This window comes from Stegodyphus dumicola, chromosome 5 (assembly GCF_044657685.1).
Source record: "Stegodyphus dumicola isolate Sdum_Otavi_A_Nest chromosome 5, ASM4465768v1".
Lineage (NCBI taxonomy): Eukaryota > Metazoa > Arthropoda > Arachnida > Araneae > Eresidae > Stegodyphus > Stegodyphus dumicola.
Genome location: NC_140772.1, coordinates 131,314,950 through 131,336,680, shown reverse-complemented (window position 1 = coordinate 131,336,680; position 21,731 = coordinate 131,314,950).

Here is a 21,731-nt window from a genome sequence, read left to right as displayed (position 1 = left end):
TTTATCATGTCTTCTAGACATGATAAAAATTAACTGTCCCTCCTTTTTGTCTAGGAAGGTTGTCTCACCATTTCTAAAAATAGATCATGACTCATTCTTGGAATAATTGCCTTGAAAAAGGGTGAGTGATGATCTATTTTTAGAAAGGGTGAGACATCCTTCCCAGACAAAAAAGAAGAGAGAGTTAATTTTTATCATGTCTTAAGACATGATAAAAATTAACCAAAAGTTTTTTTTTTTTTTTTTTTTTTTTCAATTTCATCTAGAGAAATTTTCTAGCCGACTCGATCGACAAGACATGATATGAGCATTGTTTCTTTTTTTTAATAATGGACTTTCACCTATCCCTTTCAACCCTCCGAATTTGGCTTTGGATCCGTGTCCTTGCTTCCACATTCAGAGCTCTTTTCTTCAACATTTCGATGCAGGGGAAGAATCAATTCTCTCACGACGTTTAGATATTCTTTCAGAATGCTAGAAAACTCATTCAAAGAAGAAGTATCTAAGGGTGGAGTTGCCGGTTGAGGAAAATTCACGAGTCTTGGAACCGGATTATGCGAATCCGTCTGTATGCCAAACTGTAAAGGTGAACCACCCGCTTTAGGAGAGCAGATAATAGTAAGATCCATCTTTTTCCAATTTTTGATTTGAATATACTTGTTTCTTCTTACTCGGAACATTTTCCTTTTTCTTCCTCCTCATCCAGGAACTGAATTCCAGGTGGAACGGAAGCATTTGTAATAAACTGTTGTTTCTTGGTTCCACACGCCTGACATTTTCCCGTGACCATCGGCCGTCGATTTTTCGACATGCGATAGTGGACGTCGACCGTATCGGTCTTGGTTCGGCATTTCACACACCAAATGGAATACGAAACAGGTTCCGCGTCAGAATGCTCCATTGCAGTAACACACTCTTTATTATTTTCTTCTCTTTTGAGAGAGAGAGAGAGAGAGAGATCTTAACCAGAAGTGTAGATATAAAATTTAGGATACGTTTCGGATCCGTCGGCTCTTTTCGCATACCCCACTTCTTCACAGAGGTATTCCGTTTGCTGATCCGCTCTTCGAGGATAAAACTCGTTTCCCCAAGCATCGCGAGCATAACGAATTCGATCGCCGGCCGTTAAACAACATTCGACTCCATCCGCCTTTTTAGGATACATTTCATGCCCCGATTCGTCTTTGGCATAAGGGAATAAAACAGACGTATAAAGCGAATACTCGTCCCCATTTTGAAATTTCGGGTAGTATTCTCGTCCAAAAGACGTTCGGGCATACCGTCGAGGAGCTAAAATATATTGGTTTCCGTTTAAATCTACCGCGTAATACTCATGACCGTTTTCGTCTCGAGCTAAGATAGGATTTCCTTCAGGATCCGTAACGTATAATTCGTAATGAGGATGTTGGGGGTCGGTCGGGTATCGTTCTTTCCCCGATGCGTCTACTCGATAAACAGACATGCTTAGTTCTCGTCGCCTGCTCCTTCCTTCCTCCCACTCGAGACCCGTTGAGATGAGGGTATGAGGTTGATATCTATAAAATGGGTTGACCCTTTCAAACTATTCTATTGTTTAAAGACGGGTGGGTTAGGAAAAAAAAATATTAATAAAAGCAAATATCTGAACGGTTCAACACAATGGGTGAATAGAAAAAGGAATAGTTCTCTCTCCAGTCACAGGATGGTTTCTTCTTCTTGAACGGCTCACACTCAACTGAAGCGAAACTCGGAACTCGAAATGTTTAAATAGATCATAGAGTCCATTCCAGAAAGAATCCGGAGATGTCTTGTCCAGCCAAGTTGACTAAAAAAAAAAAAAAAACTTTTGGTTAATTTTTATCATGTCTTATAGACATGATAAAAATTAACTGTCCCCTCTTTTTGTCTGGGAAGGATGTCTCACCCATTCGAAAAAAACAAACCATGACTCATTCTTGGAATTGTTGCTATTAGAAAGGGTGAGTGATGGTCTATTTTTAGAAAGAGTGAGACATCCTTCCCAGACAAAAAGGGGGTCCATTAATTTTTATCATGTCTAGAAGACATGATAAAAATTAACCAAAAGTTTTTTTTTTTTTTTTTTTTTTTGAGTAACAGAAATTTTTTCCAGCCGACTCAATCGACAAGACGTCCCCATTTTTTATTTAAGAATGGATTCTTGTTTATTTGTGTAAGCATTCCGAGTTTCGTTTTAGATGAGTCTATGTTGTTGAAGAGGAAACATGGGTACCCTCATTTTTTTTTCTTATCTGATTTCTAAGATGAATTCAGTGAGTTCACCTTGACCTTTTCAAATTTTGTTTGTTTACTTTTAGCCCAGAGGTCGACGGATAAATCATTCTGATTTTTTATATATTTTTTTTGTGTCGCTCTCTCTCTTTCTAAGAAACCTATCTCGTTCCAAGTCTTCTCGAAGTGCTATTGGTTCGTTTCGAGACGAGGTCATTTCACACACACCCCTCCTCCTCCTCAAAAAGTATATGTATATAAATTAAAGGAAGTGATTTTCTATACACACACTTCACCTTTTTGAGTGGTGTCACGATGAGCCTATCCAGTAGAGAACGTCTTAGGGAAAGAATGCGTGAACAGAAACGACGCTGGCGAAGCAATTCAGCTAATCGAGAGCGAGAACGAATACTTCAAAAGGAACGTTATGCTGTTCTTAAAAAGAACTCCCGACCGCGAAAGAAATATCTTCCTCCCAAGCAGTGGGAAAGATATACGAATTTGCAGTATAAGGATATGTGGTCCGAAGAAGCCTATCAAAAATGTATTCGACAATGTAATAAAGAGCAATACAATTTCCTGATCTACGTTCTCGTCCGTTTGTACACTTATTACGCGTTACCTGAATCGAAACGTCCCCCTCTTCTGGATATTATTGTGCAAGGATCTGCCGGAACGGGTAAATTTTTCCTGATCCAAGATTTATACCAAAAAAAAAAACTTTTTGTTAATTTTTATCATGTCTTAGACATCATAAAAATTAACTCTACCCCCCCTTTTGTCTGGGAATGTTGTCTCACACTTTCTAAAAATAGACCATCACTCCTCCTTTCCTAAAGAATAGAATTCCAAGAATGGGATCTGGTCTATTTTTAGAAACGGTGAGACCCTATTCCCAGACAAAAGGCGGGTAGAGTTAATTTTTATCATGTCTAAAGTTCAGGGTCCATCCATCTTCTTATGTGAAACGGTGACCCTGACAAGATCGAGATAAACAAGTCCTGTGAGTTGATTTGTAATCTTGACGCGATCCAAGAAAGACTTTTTATTATTTTTTTTTTGAAATAGGCGGGGGGTGGGGAGAGAAAATATTCTCACGACCCTCAGATATCTTTTCATAAATATATTTTTTATCAAAGTGTTTCTTTCATTCCGATCTTTTTAAGAGGTTGGAATGACCCTGACATTTAGATGGGGTCGCGATCCCGACAGATGTCGCGCGAGTATAAAAGTGTGTATCCTTCGCGAGATTTCTTCAGAGAACAGAAGAAGACGTGAACTGAGCTGGTAAGTCCCTTTGGTCCTATGAATATGCTTATCTATAAACTCGATTTGATTCTTAGTTTTTTTTAATAATGATAATAATCATAACTTCATTTAAAAAGACCTTTGAAACTTCTTAACCCTTTGAAAAGAAAAATGTCTCTTTCAAGACGACGACTCTAAAACGTTTTATTATTTTTTTTCCCTTTCTAGATCTTCCCTGTTATACATATATACCTTTTCGATTCTTTTTTTTGCTCCTGTTTGTGGAAGACATCACCGTATTCATCGCCATGGCGTGTTCAGAAAACTTTATCGTGCTCGATCTAGAGGGTTTCCAGTCCTACAACCACAAGAAGGGTGAATTTACCTACGTTTTAAAAGAATTGGGCTATGCGACAAAAGATTTTTTGACCGTGGGATCGTTGACGTTTACTCCTCCTCACCCCTTCCACCAACTGAGTGAAAAAAACCAAAAGACAAATGCCTGGCTGACAAGAAACCGGCACGGACTTCCTTGGAACGAGGGTCATATTCCCTACAACCATTTAGGACGCATTCTCCAATCGCTCACTTACAGCTTTTCCACGATTTATGTGGTGGGATGCCAGAAAGCTAAATTCTTTGCTAAAGCCTTGGATTATCAAAAACCCGTGACGGAAATTTATGTGCCAGATGGAATCATTTGGAAGTATCGGGAAAAATGTGCCCGACATCATCAAAGGATGAAATATTTCCATTGTGCCGAAAACAAAGTGCGCAACTATCGATGGCATATTATGGAAGGAGATTTTCATATCAATCACGTCTATCCAGACGGAACGGAGAAAGAGGAGAGGATTCATGAGGAAGCAGACAATCCTCTGCAAGCTTTTGATAAGGCCTACGATCAGTTAGAGAAGGATCCGTCCCCAAAAGCGTACGATAACCTCATCCAGAAATGGGATAATCTGTCCTGTTTCCAAGTGATGGAACATCCGGATGAGCATACGCCTTTAAACTTGATGGGCTCTTCTTCTTTGTCGTCAACTTCCTCCAATAACTCGAGGAAGACGGAGGGTTGGGGAGACATACCTGAAAATATTCCCCATTACGATCCAGCAGCCTGTTGGGACGAACCTTCCAAAGAATCTCATGAGACCCCCAAAATATCTTCAGAGGATCCAAAGACAAAATCCACTGAGTGTTGGGACAATAAACGGACAACTCATGCTCTAAAATCCACTAAGACTATGTCCACTGAGTGTTGGGACAATGAACAGACGACTCATGCTCCAAAATCTACTGAGACTATGTCCACTGAATGTTGGGACGATGAAACCGAAAAGACGACAGAGAATTGGGATGACCGTTCTCAAAAGTATTTGAATTGATATATACATAAACTCAGGAGAAAAAAAATAAAGAAAAGATTTTTAGAAATAAGTAGAGAAAGGTTCTCCGCTTTCCCTATATTTATGGAAATGGACTGAGGAGAGAGAAAGAGAGACGAATCAGGAGACCAAAAAAAATGGGTCTTGGAAGGAATGAGTGCAAATGCATTCGATTCCTTCCAAGACCCATTTTTTTTGGGTCCCTCTCTCATCCAATCTTGGAAAAGAACTTTGTCCTATTTTTCTAGGTCCATTCAAAAAGAAATGAATCTATCCATAAATTTTCTTAAAAGAAAAAAACAAAAAGATCCATTACCTCTTGACGATCCAAAGTCGAGAATCTTGGAAAAAGTTATCCACTCTCTCCATCCAGTCAAGCTTCTCTGTAGAAAATCTAGTAGGTGCGTCTGCATTCTTGAACACCCGGCAGTTATTATTGGACGCGAAACGTCGAATGCTGAAATAGTTAACAGTGAGCCCATTCTTAAAGAAACGGGGATGTTTTATTCATCCAGTCGAGTGCGGAAAAATTTCTGAGAGCCGGAGAAAAATTTCTCTGGCTGAAAAAAAAAAAAAAAAAAAAAAAAAAAAACCCTTTTAATCTGAAAATTGATGTCTTCGATTTTTCAAAAATGGAAGACATCAATTTTCAAATTTTCAGAGTAAAAGGGTTTTTTTTTTTTTTTTTTTTTTTTAATATCTAACTTTGAACCACAGAAATTTTTTCCGGCTCTCAGAAACTTTTCCCAACCGACTCAGTTTTTTTTTTTTTTTTTTTTTTTAAAGGCTTGAAAATTTTTCTGAGAGAGCTGAGAAAGATTTTTCCTCCCAATCTTTTTCGACGATGAAAAGCTAAGGTTTGCTAAGGTTTCCTCGGTACTCATGGTCTCTCTTAGTTTAGGGAAGTCTTGACGTATTGGCTAGAGAACAGAGGGTCTTTTTCTCTCTATACATATATCATGTGGGAGAGTGTGATTTATAAATCCTTGTGAAATCTTTCTACGTCTTGTGTAACTTGGAAGATTCGTCTTGTGTAACTTGGAAAATTCGTCTTCTTCTCGTCGATTGGGCTGGAGTTATAGAAAAGAAATGGGATTGGAAAGAAATCAACATATTACAAAAAAAGGAACTTTTTTTTCTATTTTTTTTTCTCTAGGGATTTACATACCATTTCATTCATGAACATTCAAGGGTTCTCTCCAAGACCAAATTTTAGAAGAGGACCACAAAGAGTACACTTCAGGATCCTCTTTCAGGTCTAGGTGAGATAAGGGTTGAGACCAATATTCTTGGGTCTCTAAAGCATCCCAACTTAGACATTTATTATTATTATTATTAGAAAGTTCATCCTCCTCCTCCTCATCGTCGCACGAGTTCTCCTGGGGAGATTCTTCCGCCTCCTCTTCGTCTTCGACAGCTTTGCTCTCGAAGGGGTAACAATGTAATTTCCGGAAAACGTAACTACCCTCCATCAAATGGTATCGAAAATTTCTCACCTTGTTCTCGGCACAATGAATCATCTTTTGGAAATATTGGTGTCGCGTGCATTTCGACTTGTTCCGCCACTCGGTTTTCCCTGGGATATAAAACTCGTAAACGGATCGCTGGCAGAGCTTGCTGAAAAATTCGGCTTTATCGTATCCATTGACGTAGATCACCTCCACATTTTCGGTCAGTATTTTCAGGATCGTAGGAAGATGCTCGTAGGAAAGACGACCCTCGGTCCATTGCAGGCCGTGTCGGTTATTTGTAGTCTGGTTGACCACAGCTTGATTGCGGGACGATAAGTCATCGTAATGGACAGGAGGGAGAAAAATCATGGATCCGCATAAGGTTAAATCGCAAGTGATGTAGCCCAGTTCTTTCAAGATGAAACATATATCTCCCGTCTTTGGATCATAACAGTGAAAGTATTCCATGTCCAAAACAATGTAGGAATCTTTGAGAGGTTTGGTACTCAAAATGTCCATCTTCTTCAATTGAGGAAAAAAAGAAAACAAAATTCTCTCTCTCTCTCGCTGTGTGTCCTGAAGGAAAAAATGGATAGCGTTCTCTCGCCGTCTCCTCTTTTATATATATATATAGAGAGAGAGAGAAGGTTGCACGTGACAGGTCGTATGAATTCTGGGAAAGGTCACATTCGTATATATATATTTGTTTTTTGAATAATATCGTGCGTATCTCAATACACATCCATCATAATAATAATAAAGGTCACCTTGGAAAGAAAAAGAAATAAAAAACATGGAACTCGTGCTCGACTTTGAAGGTTTCTACGATTCTCAAGGAGCCTTTATTGTGAAAGAATTGGCTTACGTCACATTGGACGATACTTCTCGAGGGATATTTGTTTTTAAACCCCCGTTTCCATGGCAAATGCTCACCGAGATAGAAAAACGAACCGCTGTGTGGGCGAGTGATTATTATCACGGCTTGTCGTGGTACGAAGGAGAAATTCCGTACAGTTATTTTCCATGTGTGTTAACGATGTTGACGGAACCTTTTTCCATGATTTGGGTGCGAGGAGAAACGAAACGGCGGTTTTTAGAGAAATGGTTGCAAAGATCCATTTATTGCATTTCGGGATCGACGCAAGAGATTCTCAAATACAATGGGATCGAACACATGAATTGTCCTAACCATACAAAAGGTTTTTTCCATTGCGCTCTACAAAAAGCGGTTCGGTATCATTATTATTTAAAGACACAGAGAAAAAATTCGCAAGGTCGATCCTGCACAATTCAATCTTGACAGAACTCATTAAAAAAAATACATATATCACGTTACTTCTTCAACAGCACAGATGGTTCTGAAGCGAATCTTGGAATTTTGAAATAATAGATCAGGGAGAAATCATTCTTAATAAAATGGTAAAGTATCGAATCGGCGGGGAGAAAAAAAAATTTCTCAGAGCTGAGATAAAAATTCTCTAATGAAAAAAAAAAAAAAAAACTTTTGGTTAATTTTTATCATGTCTTTAGACATGATAAAAATTAATGACCCTCCCTTTTTGTCTGGGAAGGATGTCTCACCCTTTCTAAAAATAGATCATGACTCATCCTTTCTCTAATGGCAATCATTCCATGAATGAATCACGATTTGTTTTTCAAAAGAGTGAGACAACATTCCCAGACGAAAAGGGAAAAGAGGGTCGTTAATTTTTATCATGTCTAAGACATGATAAAAATTAACAAAAAGTTTTTTTTTTTTTTGAGTTGGAAAATTTTTCTCAGCTCTGAAAATTTTTTTCCAGCCGACTCGAGACTTTACCATTTATATTTACGAATAGTCTTTGGATTATTTATTTATTTTCTTTTAAAAAGAAAAATTCTGAGCTAGACCTATCTATTGGCTTAACATTCTGGTCATAGAAACAGTCTAGAATCTCATTTTATTTTTCGAGGCTAATGCACGGGTTCTCCAATCAAAAGGGTTACTATAAAGGGATTGGTTTGAATGCATTTATCTGCAAATGTTGTAGGATTCTGTTGTTGAGAAGGGGGTATATTATTATTATGATGATGATGAAGATGATTGTGGCAGATTCGTATTCTACATGGAAGTCTAATCTCCTCCGAAGACCTTTTCTGGGGATCGTCGATAGATGGTTTTTCAATAGGAATCGTTTCCCTCGGATCCTCAAGAGATAGAGGGGGGTCCTGTCTTGAGACATGAAGCGGTCTCTCCTCCTCCTCCTCCTCGAGAAGTCTTGAGAAAGGGAGAGGATTTTCGGTTCCCTTATTCTTGAGGGGTCTTGACAAATTGAGAGGTCCCTCCTCTTCGAAAGAGAGAGAAGTTTTGGTTCCCTTATCCTCGAGGGGTTTTGACAAATCGAGAGGTCCCTCATTTTCGAGGGGTCTTGATAAATGGAGAGGTTTTTCATCTTCGATGGGTCTTGAGAAAGGGAGAGGTTTTTCATCTTCGAGGAGGTTTGACAATGGGAGAGATCTCTCCTTCTCGAGGGGTCTCGCTTCCTCAAGGGGTTTTGAGGAAGGGAGAGGTTTTTCATCCTCGACGGGTTTTGACAAACGGAGAGGAATCTGAACAGGCTTCTCCTCATCCCCGTCATTATCGAGGAGGATGAGGATAGGCTTTTGGAAAGGTTTTTTCTTTTTCTTCTGAACAGGCTCCTCTTGATGCTCGGGGAGAGGGATGGGGTAGTTGTTCCACCATTCTATTTTTTCTTGCTCGAGGATTTTTTCAAAAGTCGTAGCTTCTCTAAGATGAGACGAACGAGGAGAGTCCTCGAGAAGAATATAATAGGTATTCTTCCCAGTCTTCTCGATCGAGAGAGGTTCGTGCAAACATTTATGCATCCATTCACTAAAATGAACGAGAATCCCTTTTGTCTTCTCAAGACGATCCATAATCCTATTCATTTGCGAGACGGTTAGAAAGTGGGACGTGTAAAAATATTTGGCTCGTTTCATTAACAAAATTTGTGCATCCAAAGGTGGAATGTCACGAGCCATCAACACGTTTTCGTCGGATAAAAATTCGTCCCGCATCTTTTGATAACTCCCCACGGTATAATAACCCGCACATTTTGAAAAATCGGAGGCTTTCAGGTAAACGACTCCTTGGATGATATAAAAGGAAAGATCAACATATTTATATTTGAAAGGAATACACGTAGTGAGCTGGGGATGCCTCCTCATGATCCACTTGGACAAAAATACGACTTTGGGGCTCTCCCCTTTTATTTATAGAGAGAAAGAGAGTGTGACCTTCCCTTCCCTCCTCCTCCTCTCTCCCTGCTTCCTCTATCTCTGGACGTCCTTGGATTGGAAAGGGTGACTTTGAAAAAAAAAAGAAGTTCATGGTTGGATAATTTTTTGTTTATTAAATTATTACTTTCACTTCCTCATTCCCACACACATTCATCTTTTTAAGAAAAGAAAAAGAGGTCATGGAGATAAGATTTCTTGGAAAGAAGAGAGAGAGAGAAACAAAAAAAAACAAATAAAACGGACGTCATAGAGCCTCTATGTGTGTCTGTGTGTGTCTATATAGATATATAAAAAGACGAGAGTACTGGGCGAGATCATTTCTTTTCCACTGGGAGCCATGTCGCTATTAGACGTTTTTCCAACTCAACGGATTTCGAACGGGGAGGATTTGAAGACGCTAAAGCAAATCTCCAACTTGAAAATTTTTTTGGCGTGTCATTGTGCGACATTTATTCCGCATTTACCACCTCATCAAGCGATCGTTTCTTTCAACCAAGATGTCGAATCCTCCAACCTGCTCGTTCAGAATATATTCAGAAATTTATTCGAATCGCAACAAACGAAAGAGGAATCTCCCTTCTCTTGGAATCGGATGGATCGAGCTTTGAGACGGCCCATTCAAACAGACCGGCGATATACAGATCCGCGCACGAGTTTTCGGTGGAAGAATATTTTTCTCACGAAACGATATTTTACGTTTGGAGTGAGAACGACGGCTGAGGACGAAGTTCATATTGTTCAAACCACAGCCGCTCCTCTCGCCTATTACGAATCATCGTCCCCCAATCTGAAGGAAAGAAGTTTTAAAGTCAGCGACAGGATGAAATATAAGAAATATATTCTAAGACCTTTTCAAAACTATGTCGTTCCCCCGAAAACGCAATATCTCATCGTCACAACCCAGAAGAGTCTCTTTCTCGTCGATCGGTGCTCGTACTCGCTTTGGAAACAATTGAAAGAGGAGATTTCTTTCCAATCGCCGATGATGTTTCAAGAAAAAGAAGAAGAAAACCCTCCGCCACCTTTACCCATCCCTTCCTTAGATGATAAGAGGAGCTGGACCAAACCGTCGTCATGGCCCGAAACAAAATCGACCCGGCAACGGAATGAAATTGAAGTCATCACAATTGAAGATGAGGAGGAAGAAAAAAAATTACTTCTTAAAAAACGGTCGACTTACCGGAACCTACCTGGCGTGCAAGATCCGCTTCAGAATCCAGAAGCTTCTTCTTCTTCTTCCCCGACTTGTTCAAACAGGCAACCTCTTTCGGACTCCTCACAGACAGAACCTCTTCCAGTATCCTCTTCTTCTTCTTCTTCTCCACCTCCAACCTGTCCCGACATCGTAGAGGTAGAATGTCAGACGGGTCCACAAGCTTCAAAAAGTCCCGACATCGTAGAGGTAGAATGTCAGCCGGGTCCACAAGTTCCAACAGGTCCAGAAATCATGGAGGCAGAATCACAGCCGGGTAAACAAGTTCCAACGGGTCCAGAAATCATGGAGGTAGAATTGCAGCCGGGTCCAGAGATCCTAGATCCCTCCACTCATCCCAAAGAGACTCCAAGTGTTTCAAGACAGCCTTGTGAGGATCCAGCCCTTCCCGTATGGAATGATTATATGGACTTACAAAATTTGGTGCAACAGGAAAGAGAAGAAAATAATCATACGGATGGGTGGGTCAAAGACTGTTTAGATCATTTAACCTCGAATGAAATTGAACTGTTATGGAATTGCATTTCTGAAATCACATCGGAAATGGGATAAAAACCAAAACAAAAAAAAATTTTTTAATAACAAATGGGAGGAGGGTCATGATGTCAATTAAAAAAATATTATATAGAGTCCAATCTTGGTGGTTCACTTCAGTTTTCCAGCATGAGGTGATCCACGTTTCCCGAAATATGGATCCCATTCCAAGAGAGATTGTGTAGAGCCTTCACTTCAGTTCTGTTTTTTTTTCCTACCAAGAGGAGAGGGTCCCCAAAGGACTACCCATGTCCAAAGAGAGAAAGTGTAGAGCGTTCATTTCAGTTTTTTTTCCAAGTTTAGGGGAGGGAGGTCTCAAAATGACACCCCCCCATTTTCAAAGAGAGATAGTGTAGAGCGTTCATTTCTGTTTTTTTCCAAAGTTAGGGAGTTTTCAAATGGCTACCCATTTCAGAGAAAGAGAGAAAGAGAAGGTGTAGAGCGTTCATTTCAGTTTTCCAACATTAGAAGGTCCCAAAATACCTTCTGAATTCAAAGAGAGATCGTGTAGAGCGTTCATTTCCAGTTCTCCAAGATCAGAAGAAGAGGGTCCGCTTTTCCCAAAAGGGCTTTCCGCATTGAGAGACAGCGAAATGCAGACTTCAGTTTTCTCCCTCCCCAAGAATAGAGGGTCCCAAAATGGCTTCCCATTTCAAAGAGAGAGGGAGAGGCGTTCATTTCCATTCTCCAAGATAGGGTCGTCTGCATTTTTCCCAAAATGGCTTCCCAATTCAAAGAGAGAGAGTGAAAGGGTGTGTAGAGCGGTCATGTTCATTCTCCAAGATAGGGTCGTCAGCTTTTTCTCAAAATGGCATCTCCCCATTCAAAAAGAGATCGTAATCAATTTTTTCCAGTTTTTTCCAAGATGCGGGGGGGAGAAGAAAACCGAGGATGGAATAACACGACACACAGAGAGAAAGAGAAAAAAAAACGCCATCTTGTCATTTTCTGATAGGGTACCGGTGTTCGAATACTTTTGTGACCGACTGTACACAAATTTAATATTTTTAATTACTTATGTATTTTTATAAGGTTGTTTCTTAAAATACTTTTGTTATACTCGAAATATGTGTTCAATATTGAATTATTTTTCTTTCTCTTATAATTAAAAACAAGTTATATGGAATCAAAATTAAAACATATGCAGCAGTTAAATAACACTGAACAGAATATCTTACTTACTCTTTCGCTATTTTTATTCTAGCATTATACACAGATTTGTTTTCCTTCAGGTTCAAGCATGTGTAAGTTATATCAATTAAATTACATCACACATACCTGTATGCATCAGTTAAATAACATTGAAAGAAATATGTCACTCACTCATTCGATGTTTGCATCATAGTGTGGTCGAGAAATTGTTCTTTCCTCACGGTGAGGCATGTATCAGTTTACTTAGTTCGCAAAGCTTAACCCAGACGCTGCTTCAATACATAGAATTACGTTTGGGATGTAAAGTAACCAACCAAAACATGTGAATGAAGTTGGATACGCGAATTTATTAACTAATCATTCAGGTACTCAGTATTGGTAAACATGACATGAGTTTAAATATCTCACTACGATGTAAGTCTCATACACAAAATGAAGATTATGATAAAAAATGATTTAAAATGAGAAATTTTTCAATTTAAATGTAAAATAGCAGTAAAATGAAAAATAAATGTAAAATTACATCACAGTTATGTATGAAAACTACATAAATTCATTAAAAAATAGTTATTTTATCTGGTTGTAAAGAGTGTTTTCCGCCAAAAAACGTATTAACGTGTATAATTCTGACACAAAGCTATAGCACAATTTGCCACTTCCGCCTAGGTATAATAGCAAATTAAGAACACAAATCAAATCAAACTGTTGATGCAACGAAAGTAAACAAACGCCAAGAACTAACGCTGTCACCCACATGACGTCAAGCGTATGTGGCATAACTTTCTCCCTGCACTGCGCATCGCTCTTGGGCCCCCCCTGCTAATGACCCTACCGCTAATCGCACTGGCTAATCGCACGTACAGTTCGCGTAAGTAGAATGCGTTCATTTCGATTGGGTTCAAATGACAGCTCTGACAACTCATTGAGCATGCGTGGTTAATGTTGGTGCTAATCAAGGAGGCCTATTCTAACCTCCTTGTTGCGAATAGCTTAAGCGGCTATCATCGGCCACCGCTAATTGAATAAATACGTAGCTTTGAATTACTAAAACAAGAAATAACTGAATTTTTTAATAAGTTGAGATAAAAGTAATTATCAGTTATTTAGATTATGAATTAGAATAGTTAGAGAGTACAAATATTCGAAAAATTACCTGAAAAATGCCAACTGGGGAAGCTAGATACCGATCGAGCTGGTGATAACACCCGTTAAATCACAGTAAACATAAACAAAAAATAAACAAGTGTAAGAACCAAGGTGTGCTAATTTGAAAAATATAAATTTCAATATATCAAGTTATTATTTAGATGAGAGTTGAGCATAACATAAAAACACTTACACATTTTGCATATAAAGATTCATATATACAGTACACATTAATTAATCAGTTTGATTATTAGGAATGACCGTTTACTATAACAGGGATCACTAGCATTGTAATCATACACTCGAATAGCTAATTTTTGTTCATTATAGAACTTTCGAGCAATACGGCAATAAAAAGTTCTTAACAGCTCGATACGTAGTTCTCGGTGTAACTTGTGGTTTCTCACATACCACGGAGCATCAGAGATTTGCCTCAAAATACCGTTTTGGGCAGCTTGTAACTTTTTCAAAGAGATTTACATTAATAGGCCCATACCGGGCAGACATAACATAATATGGGACATAGTATGGACTTATAAATGAGTAACGTGTTGTCTATAGAAAGAATACTGCTTCAAGCTATTAAGGGGAATAGTGTATTTTTCTAATTTTTGGTCATTATAGAACTTTCGAGCAATACGGCAATAAAAAGTTCTTAACAGCTCGATACGTAGTTCTCGGTGTAACTTGTGGTTTCTCACATACCACGGAGCATCAGAGATTTGCCTCAAAATACCGTTTTGGGCAGCTTGTAACTTTTTCAAAGAGATTTACATGAATAGGCCCATACCGAGCAGACATAACATAATATGGGACATAGTGTTGTCTATAGAAAGAATACTGCTTCAAGCTATTAAGGGGAATAGTGTATATTTATTCACTTGAAACGTTTCCATAATAGATGTGATGTGTGGGAAACATGGGAGAGTTTTACTGAAAATCACCCCAAGATAAAGGACTTGCTTGACCCAGGGGATTGATACACCGTAAAGTTACAGATTCTTCTTGAACTTGGTCTTCTTAGTGAACAGTATGGCTTGTGTTTTTTCAACGTTCAACTTGATTTTCCACTTGTTGAGCCAAGTCTCCAGTTTTTGTATGTAATCGTTGTATAACTGTACCAACAAACGCACTTAGTGTGAGGTTCGCTCTGTCGTCAGCATATATAACGAGTGTTGGGAATAATGGGGATGGCATTCACGTATATATTAAAGAGTGTGGGACCAAGAAGAGACCCCTGGGGAACCCCAGCCCGGATCGACCTGCGAGTAGAGATTACGCCTTTAACGTGAACGACAAGTATCAACATAAGCTAGCATAACCAAACAAAATTACCATTTCTAAGAACGATTGTAAATTATTTAATTGTTATTAAACAAAATATCTATTGAGAAAATGGCAACAGCTAATTTCTGGATGTCGTTCTATTTATAATTTTAAAAATATACTTTCAGATGATGTACGCTTCAAATGTTTAACGGTACGATGCAGTAAGTACGTTTGGTATGTTATGTACGTTTCCGAATACGTTACGTATAGGTTATTAAGATTTATCTTCAAAAAATGTTTGGTGCTACTTTGGTAGACGGTTGCACGGGTTTTGGCGATTTTCCTTTGGCGAGTAATACAACTTATGGTAAACCCATTGCTGGATAAGTTATTTATGGTAACCGATACTTCGTTGTCATTTTATTTAAAAAATAATGCGTTTTATTGTGCATAAATTCCGTGTTTAAAATATTATTTATGGATTTTAAATATTAAAAATTAATTTAAATTTGCATTTTTATTTGAAATAAAAATTTTATTGTTTATCATATTTTATGAAATTTTATGTTTCCCACACATCTCCCAAACTCTCCCATGTTTCCCACACATCACATCTATTATGGAAACGTTTCAAGTGAATAAATATACACTATTCCCCTTAATAGCTTGAAGCAGTATTCTTTCTATAGACAACACTATGTCCCATATTATGTTATGTCTGCTCGGTATGGGCCTATTCATGTAAATCTCTTTGAAAAAGTTACAAGCTGCCCAAAACGGTATTTTGAGGCAAATCTCTGATGCTCCGTGGTATGTGAGAAACCACAAGTTACACCGAGAACTACGTATCGAGCTGTTAAGAACTTTTTATTGCCGTATTGCTCGAAAGTTCTATAATGACCAAAAATTAGAAAAATACACTATTCCCCTTAATAGCTTGAAGCAGTATTCTTTCTATAGACAACACGTTACTCATTTATAAGTCCATACTATGTCCCATATTATGTTATGTCTGCCCGGTATGGGCCTATTCATGTAAATCTCTTTGAAAAAGTTACAAGCTGCCCAAAACGGTATTTTGAGGCAAATCTCTGATGCTCCGTGGTATGTGAGAAACCACAAGTTACACCGAGAACTACGTATCGAGCTGTTAAGAACTTTTTATTGCCGTATTGCTCGAAAGTTCTATAATGAACAAAAATTAGCTATTCGAGTGTATGATTACAATGCTAGTGATCCCTGTTATAGTAAACGGTCATTCCTAATAATCAAACTGATTAATTAATGTGTACTGTATATATGAATCTTTATATGCAAAATGTGTAAGTGTTTTTATGTTATGCTCAACTCTCATCTAAATAATAACTTGATATATTGAAATTTATATTTTTCAAATTAGCACACCTTGGTTCTTACACTTGTTTATTTTTTGTTTATGTTTACTGTGATTTAACGGGTGTTATCACCAGCTCGATCGGTATCTAGCTTCCCCAGTTGGCATTTCTCAGGTAATTTTTCGAATATTTGTACTCTCTAACTATTCTAATTCATAATCTAAATAACTGATAATTACTTTTATCTCAACTTATTAAAAAATTCAGTTATTTCTTGTTTTAGTAATTCAAAGCTACGTATTTATTCAATTAGCGGTGGCCGATGATAGCCGCTTAAGCTATTCGCAACAAGGAGGATGATGTAATCAATGACGTCACCTTACTTTAAAAGTAATTCATTTTAATATGTATAAATTTAATCTAATGTTTTAAACATTATTTATGGCTCCTAAATATTAAAATACAATTTAATTTTGCCTTTTTTTAAAAAATGATTTTATTATGTATGAATTTTTAAATAATTTTAATTCTAGCCGTGATGTAATAAGCTCTCTGATTGGTTATAGAATATTTGTGCATTAACGAGCTGTAATCAGCTCCCTGATTGGTTACTGACAATTTGTGCATTTCCGCGCCGTTTTAAAATTAAATTTATATCTTCGAATTCCTTCAAAGATGTCTTCAAATATGTTATCTAAATTATGAGGTAAAAGCGCAGAATAGGCTGCATCAACAAAGTTCAGTATGAGAAGCTGCGTGACGTCATTAAATGGGTGGGACTAAGCTTATGACGTCACAATGTAGTCTCGCATTTACACTACGTGTACTTTCTATTTTCTCTTAAAAATAACAATAATAAATTGTTTATTATTGTAAATTAATATCAAATTCCTTATTTTTAATTTACATTTATAACATTTAAGTTTAGGCGTTACTGATAATAAGTATAATAAATCGTTTATAAAATTACCATGATACAGTGAGCGAATTCTACCAATTATTAAAACGATAAACAACGTCGCAGTCTCTAATAGTTGTAGAGCTTCAATATTAAATTATTATTTTTTTTATTAATTTTTTTTATTTATACAAATAAACTATTTTTTTTTAATTTAAATTCATATTGTGGAACATTTCAATTTTATCATTTTTACAAATTACCTTCTTGCTACGTAACGACATAATTCCTTACATACCAATAATTAGACAATTTTCATTATTTCTAAAAATTTTAAATTTTACGTTAATAAAAAAAGAATATTTTTTATTGCATATGAACATCATTACACAGCTTTCATATCAGTTTCTAAAATTCCTAAATCACGCTATATTCTGTGCAGGCATGCTAGAATTCTAAGCATTAATAAATAAAAGAATCTAATTTCTCAGAATGAAAGAAAATAATATAATAAAATAAATACTACAAACTTGGAACACTAAGCAATGCTTCACATACGCACACACACACATATTATTTGCAATTACGATACCAAACACTACGTATTAAAATATGAAGTAAACGTTACTTCAAGCGTTAAAGTTTACAGTTTTGCTACTGTTGAGTCGATCGTCGGACTATCCATATATATCGTAAATCGGAAAGCGTTATAAACATATCAAAAAACAAAAAATTAAAAATACAATTTAAATGAAAAATTATGTCTTAAATATAATTCACAATTAAAACAACAATACAAATTTAAAATACACAAACGATATGTTAAACATTGCACATAAATAAAGTCACATTACTCCTCGACATCACGCACAACCTCGTTTTCCCTTTTACACAACGATCAGTATTCGCTCGAAAAACATTAAAGAATTCCACAAACTCGGTGTCCTTGTGCTCATTTATCTATTTTCACTTAAAGAAAAATCAGACAATTGCTCAAACTCGGCATTGCGCACCACATTGGCTTTGCCCATGTGCACATCGATCTATTTTCACTTAAAAAAACATTGCAGAGTTGCACAAACTCGGCATTGCGCACCACATTGGATTTGCCCATGTGCACATCGACCTATTTTCACTTAAAAAAACATCCCAGAATTGCACAAACTCGGCATTGCGCACCACATTGGCTTTTCCCATGTGCACATCCATCTATTTTCACTTAAAAAACATCCCAGAGTTGCACAAACTCGGCATTGCGCACCACATTGGCTTTTCCCATGTGCACATCGATCTATTTTCACTTAAAAAAACATCCCAGAGTTGAACAAACCCGGCATTGCGCACCACATTGGATTTACCCATGTGCACATCGACCTATTTTCACTTAAAAAAACATCCCAGAATTGCACAAACTCGGCATCGCGCACCACATTGGCTTTACCCATGTGCACATCCATCTATTTTCACTTAAAAAAACATCCCAGAATTGCACAAACTCGGCATTGCGCACCACATTGGCTTTTCCCATGTGCACATCGATCTATTTTCACTTAAAAAAACATCCCAGAGTTGCACAAACTCGGCATTGCGCACCACATTGGATTTGCTCATGTGCACATCGACCTATTTTCACTTAAAAAACATCCCAGAATTGCACAAACTCGGCATTGCGCACCACATTGGCTTTGCCCATGTGCACATCGATCTATTTTCACTTAAAAAAACATCCCAGAGTTGCACAAACTCTGCATTGCGCACCACATGGCTTTGCCCATGTGCACATCGATCTATTTTCACTTAAAAAACATCCCAGAATTGCACAAATTTGGCATAGCGCACCACATTGGCTTTGCCCATGTGCACATCAACCTATTTTCACTTAAAAAAACATCCCAGAATTGCACAAACTCGGCATTGCGCACCACATTTCTGGATCTTTAAAACTCAAGCTATGATTGACTTTCAGGTGCGCATACCCTTCGAACTCGAGACAGTCGTACGCTTTCCAACAATCGGATATAATAATCGATCCTGGTAGAACATTCTTTTTAATGATTTCTAGCAATGTTTCGGCACCTCTGTTTTCAACAACTCTAAAGACGCATTTATCTGTTCCTCTCTCAACCAAACCAAAAACCCATTTTCCTTCGACTCTTTTACCTCTATGATACTTTTGCTTGCCAAACTTGCTTTCGTCGATTTCGACAATGACACCTTCCCCACCCAACTTAACATTCTACTTCAAACATAACTCCATGCATACTTCTCTACAAAAACTTTTCCAATCTGTCACCGTATTTCTAGCAATACGTAATTCCGTTCGTATAAAATCATTCCCGCACTTACCCAACCACATATAGGTAACTCGCAAAACATCACACATGCTCAATTTACTCTTCGCAAACCAGGAGTTCTTTCGAATTGATCTTGAAATTCGATGCCTACATTCGCCTCCAGTAACTCTGCACATCCACTCAAAACCGTCTATACGGTTTTTTCGCTCTACTAGTTTCATATTTGTTCCACAAATCGGGCACTTATACGATATTGCAATCAAACCTTTCTCCATACACCACTCAATAACACATTTTTTATCTCTTCGCTCCAACTGATAAAAGAAATCCAGATTCAAATACTCATCCATTCTGCAGTAAGCACCGAATTAAACACACTCATGAATAATCAAAACATTCTTTAAGCAAAAGACAGACAGACAGACAGACAAAGTAGACAGATGTCTTGTTTTGCACCCGCTAAGTCTTTCTGCACCGATGGGCGAAAAATCAAGCATAGGTGCGAAGGAAAGGTATATAGAAAGGGGCCAATTTCGTATCTGAGGAGAGTAAAAAGGGAACTTCGTACATCTTGCACGAGTTCAAAAGGTCAGGAAGAAAAGATGGGACAAAATAAAATTTAAACTAAATGGCCCAAAAAGAATAGAGAGGAAAAAAAAAAGGGGGGGCTATAGAAAGGAAAGGAAAAGAAGTAGAAAATATCCTAAAATACGATTGTGTCCATGAGTGTAGTTTAAAGGAGGAAAATTTGTCTTCATTTACAATAAATAGTGTCTCACAAGTGTGTGTGTGTGTGGTGAGTGTGTTTGGTAATGATGAATAGATGTGTTACTGGGGGAGAAAAAAATATTGATTGCTTCGTATCAAGGTATTTAGCATGAAATACAAAGTAATATGTATGCTGAGTATGTGCAAAGTAATATGTATTGCATCCTGAGATATCAACAAAAGTCATCATACAAAGTATATATTAATTTAACTAAAGTAAATTGTGCTATTTTAGTTCCCAACATTTTCATACATTTTTGCAAAAAACAGCAGCAGACAAACAAGACAGAACCATATACAATACAAGACCACAACCGTACACACACACACACAAAAAAAAAAAAAAAAAAAGATATATATATATATGTGTGTGTGTGTAAATTACTGAGCATATGTATTAAAAACACAAATTAAACATAGTATTTATTAATTTATATATCATAATTTATTACAAGATTTATTATTTTGCTATCATAATTTATTACTACTTAATTAATTAATTACACAATTAATTACTTAATTAATTACACAATGAGGGACACTGTTGTTTCTGTAAGCTCATAGTTCTAAGAATTTATTTAAGGCAGTGACGAATAATCCATCCGTTACATATGGACATTTAACAGATAGCAAGGAACAGTATGAGAAAAAATCGGTGAGGTATAATATTATTTAAAGGCAAAAAATATTTAAGCGATCTAAAAAAAAAAGAATCCAGAGGATCCGAGAGGAAATAGCGCGATGCCGTGAGTCCCCTATTTTCCCTCTCACGAGATTCCTCAAAGCAAGATAAGGGGGCTTTGTAAGTGACGACAGACATGAACTGATAACGTTGGCGTCTGTTCGGAATTGTTTAACAAAGGAAGCCACAGGCAATAAGCAATTTCAAGTATTTTTTAATGCTAAAAACTGATTAAAAGTTAAAATTTATTGATTTAAAGGCACATATTTATAGAAATTTGATTTAGATGAAAGAAGGGTACTTATCTTAAAATTCCAGCCTTTCGTTGTACTTCCTCACATTGTCCGCTGTTTCATTCTCATCAACATCGCAACTGAAAAACTTTTGAAAACGTGTAGGTATTGTAGAAGAATCAGTATTTCAATGTAATTTAATTGATATTCCCCAAGGGGAAAGGAATTTTTTTTCACTTTTTTACGGAGCGCTGCGAACGTCCAGCCGCTTGCCTCGGTGATCGCCACTCCATCACTTACGTGCTCAACATCAAAGCTGACTCTTTAAGCAAAAGAATTCTTTTCTGTATTTTCAGAAGTTACGGTTATAATTTTTAATTCATGCATTCAATATTTTCAATCGTTTGCTAATGATCGTTTTCAATCGTTTGGTATCTTAATAATACATTTGTGAGGGATAATTCGTTGCGCTAAATGCTAACAATACCACACAACACACAAAAGTAGATTTACAATTTAAAAAATCTCGCACAGAACATTATAAACCTACTCTTTCAACTCAGTTAAAATATAATATAAGTTTTCTGTAAATACGAAGCTATAGCATACTTAT